Genomic DNA, 12,575 nt, shown 5'->3' with positions numbered 1-12,575 from the left:
ACACCCTCTCTACTTTTAAGATTAGGCTTAAAACTTTCCTTTTTGCTAAAGCTTATAGTTAGGGCTGGATCAGGTGACCCTGAACCATCCCTTAGTTATGCTGCTATAGACTTAGACTGCTGGGGGTTTCCCATGATGCACTGAGTGTTTCTTTCTCTTTTTGTTCTGTATGCACCACTCTGCATTTAATCATTAGTGATCGATCTCTGCTCTCTTCCACAGCATGTCTTTTTCCTGGTTCTCTCCCTCAGCCCCAACCAGTCCCAGCAGAAGACTGCCCCTCCCTGAGCCTGGTTCTGCTGGAGGTTTCTTCCTGTTAAAAGGGAGTTTTTCCTTCCCACTGTCGCCAAGTGCTTGCTCACAGGGGGTCGTTTTGACCGTTGGGGTTTTTCCGTAATTATTGTATGGCTTTGCCTTACAATATAAAGCGCCTTGGAGCAACTGTTTGTTGTGATTTGGCGCTATATAAATAAAAGTGATTTGATTTGATTTAGACTGTCCACAATAAAAGGCCACTCTGAAAGGTGCAGTTTTGTTTTATTGGGGTGGGGTGGGGTGGGGGTGGGGGATACCAGTCAGTATCTGGTGTGACCACCATTTGCCTCATGTAGTGCAACACATCTCCTTGCATAGAGTTGATCAGGTTGTTAATTGTGGCCTGTGGAATGTTGGTCCACTCCTCTTCAATGGCTGTGCGAAATTGCTGAATATTGGCAGGAACTGGTACACGCTGTCGTATACGCTGGTCCAGAGCATCCCAAACATGCTCAATGGGTGACATGTCCGGTGAGTATGCTGGCCATGCAAGAACTGGGACATTTTCAGCTTCCAAGAATTGTGCACAGATCCTTGCAACATGGGGCCGTGCATTATCCTGCTGCAACATGAGGTGATGTTAAGGTGTGGGCTTTGTTTCAGCCCACACCCTTTTGGACTCACTAGTTTTGTCTGTGTTTGTTTGTGGAATTGTTCATTTTTTTCTATTTGAATATTTTGTGTGCCGAATTAAAAACTTTGTCAAACTTTGTCAATGTTCTTGGATGTATGGCACAACAATGGGCCTCAAGATGTCGTCACGGTATCTCTGTGCATTCAAAATGCCATCAATAAAATGCACCTGTGTTCTTTGTCCATAACAGACGCCTGCCCATACCATAACCCCACCGCCACCATGGGCCACTCGATCCACAACACTGACATCAGAAAACCGCTCACCCACACGACGCCACACACGCTGTCTGCCATCTGCCCTGAACAGTGTGAACCGGGATTCATCCGTGAAGAGAACACCTCTCCAACGTGCCAAACGCCAGCGAATGTGAGCATTTGCCCACTCAAGTCGGTTACGATGACGAACTGGAGTCAGGTCGAGACCCCGATGAGGACAACGAGCATGCAGATGAACTTCCCTGAGACGGTTTCTGACAGTTTGTGCAGAAATTCTTTGGTTATGCAAACCGATTGTTTCAGCAGCTGTCCGAGTGGCTGGTCTCAGACGATCTTGGAGGTGAACATGCTGGATGTGGAGGTCCTGGGCTGGTGTGGTTACACGTGGTCTTGCGGTTGTGAGGCTGGTTGGATGTACTGCCAAATTCTCTGAAACACCTTTGGAGACGGCTTATGGTAGAGAAATGAACATTCAATACACGAGCAACAGCGTTGGTTGACATTCCTGCTGTCAGCATGCCAATTGCACGCTCCTTCAAATCTTGCGACATCTCTGGCATTGTGCTGTGTGATAAAACTGCACCTTTCAGAGTGGTCTTTTATTGTGGGCAGTCTAAGGCACACCTGTGCACTAATCATGGTGTCTAATCAGCATCTTGGTATGGCACACCTGTGAGGTGGGATGGATTATCTCAGCAAAGGAGAAGTGCTCACTATCACAGATTTAGACTGGTTTGTGAACAATATTTGAGGGAAATGGTGATATTGTGTATGTGAAAAAAGTTTTAGATCTTTGCGTTCATCTCATACAAAATGGGAGCAAAACCAAAAGTGTTGCGTTTATATTTTTGTTGAGTGTATAAAAGCCAAAATGATGGGTTGCATAAGTAATGGGCTCCTTTGGTGTAATACCTGTAAATAATCAGTTTTATTGCCAGATTTCTTTAGACAAGTCAGAGGATGGATACATGAACATTTCCAAGTCATTGGATATGTCTTCAATATCAATTTTCAATTTATTTTCATTTATATAGAGCCAAATCACAACAGAGTTGCCTCAAGGCACTTCACACAGGTAAGGTCTAACCTTACCAACCCCCAGAGCAACAGTGGTAAGGAAAAACTCCATCTGGGGAAGAAACCTGAAGCAGACCAGACTCAAAGGGATGACCCTCTGCTTGGGCCATGCTACAAACATAAATTACAGAAACAATTCACGGACGAATATACAAGAATTGCTGTTGGTGCACAGGACAGGAGGGTCGCCAACACAAATATAACTCCCATCTCTGGATGGAGCTGCACCTTAAACAGAGAAAAAACAGAATCAGGCATCAGAAAGATAAAAAATACTGTATAATTTGCCAGCATTAAACAACAAGAAAAACAGAAGAAATACTAAGGTGACCGCCGGCCACTAGCCCTAAGCTTCACTAAAAGAATTTAGGTAAAGCTGAGGCCACGGCCCACTCCAATTACTAATAACATGAATTAAAAGAGTAAAAAGCGTAAAACAAAACTGTACCAGTATGCTAGCCATATGAAAGGGAAAAGAAGTGCGTCTTAAGTCTGGACTTGAAAATCTCCACAGAATCTGACTGTTTAATTGACGCAGGGAGATCATTCCACAGAACAGGGACACAATAAGAGAAAGCTCTGTGACCCGCAGACGTCTCATTCACCATAGGGACACAAAATAGTCCTGCACCCTGAGAACGTAAAGCTCGGGCCGGTACGTAAGATTTAATTAGGTCAGCTAGGTAGGGAGGTGCCAGTCCATGAATAATTTTATAGGTTAGTAGCAGAACCTTAAAATCTGATCTCACTGGGACAGGAAGCCAGTGAAGAGACGCCAAAATGGGTGTAATGTGGTCGAACTTTCTGCTTCATGTCAAAAGTCTGGCTGCAGCATTTTGAACCACTTGGAGACCCCTAATGCTAGACTGTGGTAAACCAGAAAATAGAACATTGCAGTAGTCCAAACTAGAAGAGATGAACGCATGGATCAGGGTCTCAGCATCAGCCATAGACAGGATGGGATGAATCTTCGCTATATTTCGCAGGTGGAAGAAAGCAGTCCTAGTAATATTTCTAATATGGAGGCCAAAGGACAACGAAGGATCAAAATTACCCCAAGGTTCCTCACTTTGTCAGTGTGATGTATGACACACGAGCCGAGGCTGAGTGTTAACTGGTCAAATTGATGCCAATGTCTCACTGGACAAAGAACCATCATTTCAGTCTTATCAGAGTTTAAAAGTAGGAAGTTTCTAGACATCCAACTTCTCACTGCTGCAAGGCAATCTTCTAAGGATTTTATGTGAACGAGATTACCAGCCGTTATCGGCATCTATAACTGAGTATCATCTGCATAGCAGTGAAAGGTAATCCCAAAACGCCGCAATATGTGCCCAAGGGGTGCTATATAAAGGGAGAAAAGCAGCGGGCCTAAGACAGACCCCTGTGGAACCCCACATTTCATGTCACTAAGGTTAGAGGTAGTGTTACTGTACAAAACACAGTGAGAACAACTTGAACTTTATTTACATCAGTTATGAAGAAATACAAACAGTATGACACTCTATGGTAAATCTGTGTGGAGTAGCAAGTTCTCAAAAACTGAGTGACTGTGCAAGAAGGAGAAGAGTGAGGAAAGCCACCAAGACACCCAGACAACCCAGAAGAAGTTACAGGCTTCTCTGGCTGTGATTGGATAAAGTGTGCACAATGCATGTTTTGCATTTTGTATCACCAGTTATACAGCTTCATGATGAAGTGGCACAGAGGAGGATTCTCTTAAAAAGAAGACCTGAAAGTTCAACTACAATTTGCCAGAGATGCAAGCCTAGATTTGATGTTTTGGTGAAAGGGAATTCACTGACACCCCCCGCATTCCCATAAAGATCTATCTAATATTTCTAAAAGAAATGAATAAAAACAAAAAATGAGTGATTTCTTCCTTCACTGATATTCCATCCCTCCATCAGGTGATAAACAAATAAATAGTCATGAAAGTCTTTCTTTTCTGGAAGTAAATATACTGGACCAGAAAATCACAATTTTATGTAAGAAAATAATGTGTGCAAAAGAGAGAGATTTAGCTAAATATTTAACTAAATATGAAGCTAAACCTTTATAAATATTTACATATTTTGCTAAATGTGTAATAAAATATTTTCCAATGTTTTTTGCATTTACTGAAATATTTATTATATAATTATATTTAACTAAATATTTAAGTAACTATACTGCATGTTTAGTTGTTTTGCTTGACATATACTATATATACATAAGATTTTCTCTTTAAACTCATTTTGTAAACAAAAAATAAATCTAATAAAAATTTTTAAACGGAAGATGACATTGTTCCATTTGAATGTCACTCACATATAAGGTAAAAATATGCAGGCTGATTTATTATTATTAGTAGTAGTAGTAGTTTGATTGTGTTTTTATTGTAGCTAAAGGTAAATTATTTATAATGTTGGTGCAAGACAAGATTTACAGATGTGTTACAAAGGTCAAGGTCACAACACCTGAAGGGTTTGTCTGTCAACACTGTAAAGGTCAAGTTATGTTTTGTACATCCAGGTGTGTGTTGGCATGAGTGTTTCCAGGAGTGTGCATCAGTGTGTCACTCCTGTCTTGCACATATGCAGCTGTGCGTGAGTGTAAGTGTGCAAGCAGCACGTGCATAAGAACAAGCCTTTTGGTTCAGAGTGATCGTGTGAAACCTGTGGTCATCCGCATGTGCACAATTTGTCTGTCAAGAGTGCAAAGATGATCACCTAAGCTCAGGCCCATAAATATTTGGACATATGTCAAGCAGTTGTTACTGTAATTTATCTTTAATTTTTTTTTTTTTATGGGTCACAAGACAAAATGTTTCTTCTATAAGCAACTAAATGAACTCAATCTTTGCAACAAATTTCACTTCAGTGCAGTCTTTCACAGTAAAATGAGGCAAAAAGCTCCAGCTTTTTATCATTTAGTTTCCTTTAAAATGTGACACTGTGAGAATTTCTGTTTCCCCACTGATGAGAATAAATTAGTGATCTTTTCTCATGTGGCTTAAGTGTTTTTGAGGGGCGGCGTTGACGTGGGGGGTCAAAGGGTGCACAGGAAGGAAAAGGTGTAGCTGGGAAATCTCATGGAGGCTCCTCAGTGAACAAGGGAGACCCCAGCCAGGATCTGGGCGTTGCTGCCAAGTCATCTCAGGGTCGTAGACTTCAACACTGCAGGCTTTAGGTGCGGAGTCCACAGCACGTCAGAACGCCGCAGTGAGAGTTAAATATGACCAGAAACAGAAGAAAGAATCACCTCCGGGCTCATACATTATCTCAGGGTACATGAAAACCTTGAAAAACCTTCTTTATGGATACGAGCTGACTGAAGGAGGCTGCTTCTGTAAACCAGCACCACCATGTGTCTATTTGTGACAGACACATGTAATAGCTATTATGAAAGGATATTCAGTTAACATCCAGTCCAGCATAATAGGATGTTAGAAACTGAAACTGACAAACCGCCACAGATATTAAAGGAATGCAGCAGAATTTAAATTGCTATATAAATCAATTTAAAGTGTTTTATATAGCAATTGATATATAACTAAAACTCAATATATAAAAAGAAGTCAACAGAAATCAGCAAATGTCTCAGTAGGTGTGCCTTTGAGAGCAGTAAGGAGCTCAGCTGTGGACTTCTGTGACATACAGTGAACAAAAATATAAACACAACACTTTTGTTTTTGCTCCCATTTCTCATGAGCTGAACTCAAAGATCTAAACATTTTCTATATAAAAGACCTATTTCTCCCAAACATTGTTCACAAATCTGTCTAAATCTGTGTTAGTGAGTATTTCTCCTTTGCCAAGACAATCCATCCCACCTCACAGGTGTGACATATCAAGATGCTGATTAGACAGCATGATTATTGCACAGGTGTGCCTTAGGCTGGCCAAAATAAAAGGCCACTCTGAAATGTTCAGTTTATCACACAGCACAATGCCACAGATGTTGCAAGTTTTGAGAGAATGTGCAATTGGGCATGCTGACTGCAGGAATGGTCCACCGGAGCTGTTGCCCATGAAATGAATGTTCATTTCGCTACCATAGGACATCTCCAAAGGCATTTCAGAGAATTTAGCAGTACATCCAACCGACCTCACAACCACAGGCCACGTGTAACCACACCAGCCCAAGATCTTCACATCCAGCATGTTCACCTCCAAGAACATCTGAGACCAGCCACCCGGACAGCTGCTGCAAAAATCGGTTTGCAGAACCAAAGAATTTCTGTATAAATTGTCAGAAACCATCTCAGGGAAGCTTATCTACATGGTCATTGTCCTCATTGCGGTCTCAAACTGATTGCAGTTCTGAGTGGGCAAATGCTAACATTCGATGGTGTGTGGCACGTAGGAGAGGTGTTCTCTTCATGGATGAATCCCGGTTTTCACTGCTCAGGGCAGATGGCAGACATCATGTATTGGTGTCATGTGGGTGAGTGGTGTGCTGATGTCAGCATTGTGGATCAAGTGGTCCATGGTGGCATTGGGGTCACGGTATGGGCAGGCATATGTTAAGGACAATGAACACAGGTACATTTTATTGATGGCATTTTGAATGCACAGAGATATCGTGATGAGATCCTGAGGCCTGCTGTTGTGCCATTCATCCCACACCACATCACCTCATTTGAGTGATGTTGCAGCATGATAATGCACGGCTCCATGTCGCAAGGATCTGTACACAATTCTGGAAGCTGAAAACATCCCAGTTCTTGCATGGCCAGCATTCTCACCGGACATGTCACCCATTGAGTATGTTTGGGATGCTCTGGATCGGCATATACGACAGCGTGTTCCGGTTCCTGCCAATACCCAACAACTTGTCCAAGATGAAGTCCAAGGCTTTTAGTGACCTGGTGGTACCTGCTTGACACTACACAGTGACCTAAGGTGACAACTGGGACTAGGTATCTTTGGAAAATCCATTGGGTATCACTGGAATGACTTTCAAATGAGTGGGTACTGTTAGATATTTCATTCATTCATTCATCTTCTACCGCTTAGTCCAATTAAGGGTCGCGGGGGGCTGAAGCCTATCCCAGCAGTCGTCATAGAGTGCAAGGCGGGGTACAACCAGGACAGGACGCCAGTCTGGGCCACAAATAGACAAACAAACACAGACACACCCACACACATACACCTACGGACATTTTATTTTGTTATAAAGATCCCAATCCACCTAACCCGCATGTCTTTGGATGTGAGAGGAAACTGGAGCACCCAGAGGAAACCCACGCAAACACGGGGAGAACACGCAAACTCCACACAGAAAGGCCACGGGAATTGAACCCACGACCTTCTCACTGTTAATATCTGTGCTAATGGTTTAATTTATGCTAGCTATCATGTATTTGTCTGTGTTATTTGTTTAGAAGTTCTGAGGCATGTAAGTAGACTTTCACTTCTATCGTATTTCTAAGTTTCAGACACAGGGAGAGCTCCCCCTGTTGGTGAGAGCAGGTAACATTAGAAATGTGAGACTAAACCACACCCATTGTTAACATCCACATTGTATAAAAGTGTTGTACAAGCTACTCCCTCGTGCCTTCACAAGATGAACACTGTCTGTGAGGGACACAGGCCTGGTTTTTGTTGTGACCTTTAATAAACTAAAAATGAGGAATACAGTGGTTTTGTTCTTCGTAAGGGGCAGTAAATTACATGAACCAGGTAGAAATAACTTTACTTAGCTAGACAAAGATGAAGAGTATCATTTGCACTGTGAGGGAGCATCAGCTTCAACATTATGGTCATGTGGAACGGTTCCCTATACACTGGCAGGAGTGGTAGCCAAGCACCTAACTGTGCTCATTTCCAGTGCAGAAGGTTAACTCTCAAACAACTGAGTGGGGTCATGTATGACCCTGGCCATATATTTTTGCACACCATTTTTCTAATCTTAATTGCAAAAAATGTTTCCAACCATGAATTTCTATTTGTCCTGCATTTGTTCATAGAATTTTGCAAGGATCTGCCGATCCGTGTGGCAAGTATAATCCAACCTTGTGCGGCGTCACTTATGACCCTGGGAAGATTTTTGACATTATAGCTTCAGATGGTATTGTAGTTTACCAACTTTGCAAGGAAGCCAACAGACCTACAACAGCAAGATTTACAGCTCCACAAGTATTGAGACTGATTCTTGATGCCCAGAATGAGAATGAAAAGGATGATGGACAAATACGAGGTCTGTGATAAAAGTAACGGACCTTATTATTTTTTTCAAAACACATATGGATTTGAATCACGTGTGATTACATCAGACATGCTTGAACCCTCATGGGCATGCAAGAGTTTTTTCACGCCTGTCGGTTACGTCATTTGCCTGTGGGCAGTCTTTGAGTGAGGAGTCGCCCACCCTCTCGTCGTTTTTTCATTGTTTAGGAATGGCTCAGAGACTGCTTCTTTGTTTGATAAAAATTTTTTCAAAAACTGTAAGGCACAACTGAGTGGACACCATTCGATAAATTCAGCTGGTTTTCGGTAAAAAGTTTAACGGCTGATGAGAGATTTTGGTCTGGTAGTGTCACTTTAAGGACGGCCCACGGCGCCTGACGGCGATCTGCGCTTCGAGGCGGCAGCGTCACGCCGTTTCAAGTTGAAAACTTCCACATTTCAGGCTCTGTTGACCCAGTAAGTCGTCAGAGAACAGAGAACTTTCAGAAGAAGTCGGCATGAGGCGTTTATTCGGACATTCCATTGTTAACGGACATTTTGTAATGAAAGAACGTGCGGGCAGAGTCGCATGTCGGGCCGGACCCAACCGCGGGGGGTCGCAACAGGAAAAACACCTCCGTTGGAAACCTTAAGGGGCAAGTTGGAACATGCCCAAGCTGTTAAACAGTTTCTCAGTTACTCACTTGTTGAAAGCCATCAAAAGCCGCCTGAATTTTACAAATGGTTTTCAACACGGAGGTGTTTTTCCTGTCGCGGCACACACAGATTTGCCGAGTCGTCACGGAAACAACTCGGCGAATTTGTGCGCACGTCTTTCATTACAAAATGTCCTTAAACAGTGGAATGTCCACATAAAGTCCTCATGCCGGCCTGTTCTGAATCTTCTCTGTTCTCTCACGATGTCCTGGGTGAATTAAGCCTTAAATTAGGATGTTTTCAGGTCGAAACAGACGGCGCCTGGAAGCGCTGCGCGACGTCCCCCTCCGTGGGAAGTCCTTACAGCGACAGAAACACCCCATAATCTCTCATCAGCCGTTAAACTTTTCACCAAAAACCAGCTTAATTTCTCGAATTCGGATATTCCTCACAGGTCCAGAAAAAATGTTGATAAAGCAAAGCGCGCCATCCGCAGCGGCTATTCAGACAAAGAGATTCCGACGGGCGGGGTGGAGCACTCCTCACTCAAGGCCTGCCCGCAGGCCTTGAGTGAGGTCACCGACACGCATGAAAACACTCACGCATGCGCACGAGGGTTCAAATCCATTTATTTTTTGAAAAAAATAAAAAGGACCGCTTTTTCATCACAGACCTCGTATATTAGTGAGGGAAATAACAATGAAGAACCCTAAAACAATCATTTATATACAAATATTCTAATATAAAGTCAGTGGGGTCATACAGTAAATAACCCCACTCGGTCATATTAGTCACCAAACTAGCTTGGTTGTTTGAGGGTTAAAGGTTGCTACCCCTGCCCATTCTCCATATAATGTGGAGTTAAATGAGGAAGGACATTCCGCATAAAAGTTGTACCAAATCAACATGCAGATCCACGTCAAATCTGCTGTGGCAACTCTGAGTGAAAACAAGAGAGCAGCCAAAGGGAGCGTTTCCGTGCATGATCCAGCACAAAAGCACCTGAATGTTGAGGAACTCAAGGGGAAGCCCACACTTCACCAGGCTGCAGCTGATCATGGTTCTGTTTGAGATGTGGGGATGGCCCTGTTTTCTGCCCGGATGGTTGCTGTCTAGGACCAAAAGAGGTTCCGTGGTGTTGTTGATGCAGTGCAGTGCGGCACCACATCATGCTCCTAGACTTGACTGTTGTGCTGCCTTGGGGTTTTGCTCTGCTCTCCCTCCCCTCCCTTTCTGTTTCCTCCATCACGGAGCTGATTACCTCACCTGTCATCAATCAACCCACCTGCTTATAAGCCCTGGTTCAATCACTCCAACTTCACCACCTTGATTCAGTGGTACATGGCCTCCCTTTCAGTGTTGATAGTTTTGTTATTAGCATTCCTGACTCTGTACCCCGTCCTGACTGATCCTGTTTCTCTGTATTCCTCAGCGTTCCTGCATCCGTCAGCTCCGTGTGCAGCCACCTGGTCCTGGTTCCCTGCCATCTCCGTCATTCTGGTCCAGCTGATGTCTCCTGCCTCCGGTGTCTCTTTGCACATTTCCAAATCCTGTAAAACCCATCTGTACAATAAATTGTTATCCTGTTTTGCACCACAGCTCCCATCATTCTTGAGTCCTATTTCGGTTTCGTTGGCTCGATCGTAACATTGACTTGATTTTGTAATAAACATCCTGAACACAATATATGTAATAAATTTCCCCACATTTTGTAATAAATGATTACAGATTATTCCAACATGTCGGCCTTACACTTATAATATGTAATAATATAGTGTAATAACCTATTAAAATGTGTCCCCATGTTTTGCTCATGTTTAGACTATAGCTAAGCACAATATGCTCTAAACCGTACGGTAAATAATTTAATCCAATATTAATATCCCTTATTATGCATCGTGGTCTTTGGTAATGTGCAACAAAAAGTGAGACACAAAAGTAACATTTTGTGTCTCACTTTGACTGTGTATTTTAGTGCACATTTGTAAAATCATGATCTCAATACTGTGATCGGGCTCTTTATTACAAAATATGACAGATTTTTACAAAATGCAGGTGGTATTACAAAAGTCCTCTACAGGCCACGAGGTCTGTTGGTGCTGATGCTTATCTCTGGATGATTCCGTAGTGTGAAGCAGATGAATCCGAGTCCCAGTGGAAGGGACATCAGTACGACACAGGTCACTACCCCACCCAGGGCTGGTGGCCATCTACAGCTGGGTGGACTGAGACAATGCAGATTCAGTGTCTTGTCCAAGGACACAGACAGGGATAGCAAGCAGGATTCAAACCCATGTCTATATATTGGCAGATCAGTTTCTTGTCCACTGAGCTGAGGTGGGGTTCACCCTGGACAGGACGCCAGTGTGTCACAGTGCCACATATAGACAATCAAACACAACCACACCCACACACACACACACACACACACACCTATGGACAATTTAAAGATTCCAGTCAACCTAACCTGTGTATCTTTGGATGTGGAAGGACGCCGGAGCACCCAGAGAGAACCCACGCAAACACGGGGAGAACATGCAAACTCTACACTGAAAGGCCGCAGGTGGGAATCAAACCCATGACCTTCTCGCTGTGAGGCAACAGTGCTAACCACTAAGCCAATGTGCTGCGTGCTTATTACAAAATGCATTTCTACAGTTTTTTTGTTTGTTTCTTTTTTTTAGATTTTGGCAGTGTCTTCTAAACACGGCCAGCTGAGATGATGTCACAGTAGATGATGGGTGGTAATTTTAGCCAATCATCTATCATGATGTCATTTCAAATCGCCTGGCTTAAATGACATCACCAAAATCTATTGCACAATAAAAATGCACCTTATCCAGCACCAGAATATGCAGCTAAATATCACTTGGCATAATTTTGTCAGGAAACCTGTGTCACAATCAAAAACATGCTTATTTAGAGTCTGCTCCTTTCTCTGCCCCTGATCAAGGTAGCGCCTACATCTGGAGTTGGTCCACGGGTGCCAGACTGTGGCTGCTCACTGCTCCTAGCGGTTGGATTGTGTCTAACTGTATTTAGGATGGTTAAATACAGAGGGCAAGTTTTGTTGTATGTATATATGTGATTATCTTGGGACTCCGACGAGGGCGATCGCATCTCCTCCACTCTCCCTTATCTCTGCTTTAACCTTCAAGTCCCTACTTCACCAGACTGTGAATTCCTCAAATTATATTGGATTCTGGATCTATTGGACTACTATTGGATTTACCATGGAATTGATCAGCTGGCCTCTGAATGCTATTTACACCATTTTTTCTACAAGAAGGTCAGGAGCAGGGGATCCTACCTGCCCAGATGGAACGTATCCTGCGGGCTATGTTCTCGACTCCTGGGGGTTTTGGCGTATTGCATACTTAGCGCCTTTCTCCATTGAGGACGTCAAGGATTTATTCATTTTTGATCTTATAGTAGCAGGGCTGGTACTTTTTGGCTTATGTGCTGCCCTGATCTACCGGAAAATTGGCAAGACGGCAGCATCAAGAACCATGGCCCCTCGCT

This window comes from Thalassophryne amazonica, chromosome 1 (genome assembly GCF_902500255.1).
Source record: "Thalassophryne amazonica chromosome 1, fThaAma1.1, whole genome shotgun sequence".
NCBI classification, from domain to species: domain Eukaryota; kingdom Metazoa; phylum Chordata; class Actinopteri; order Batrachoidiformes; family Batrachoididae; genus Thalassophryne; species Thalassophryne amazonica.
The sequence above is the reverse complement of the archived record's forward strand: the minus strand, read 5'-3'. Positions refer to the sequence as shown.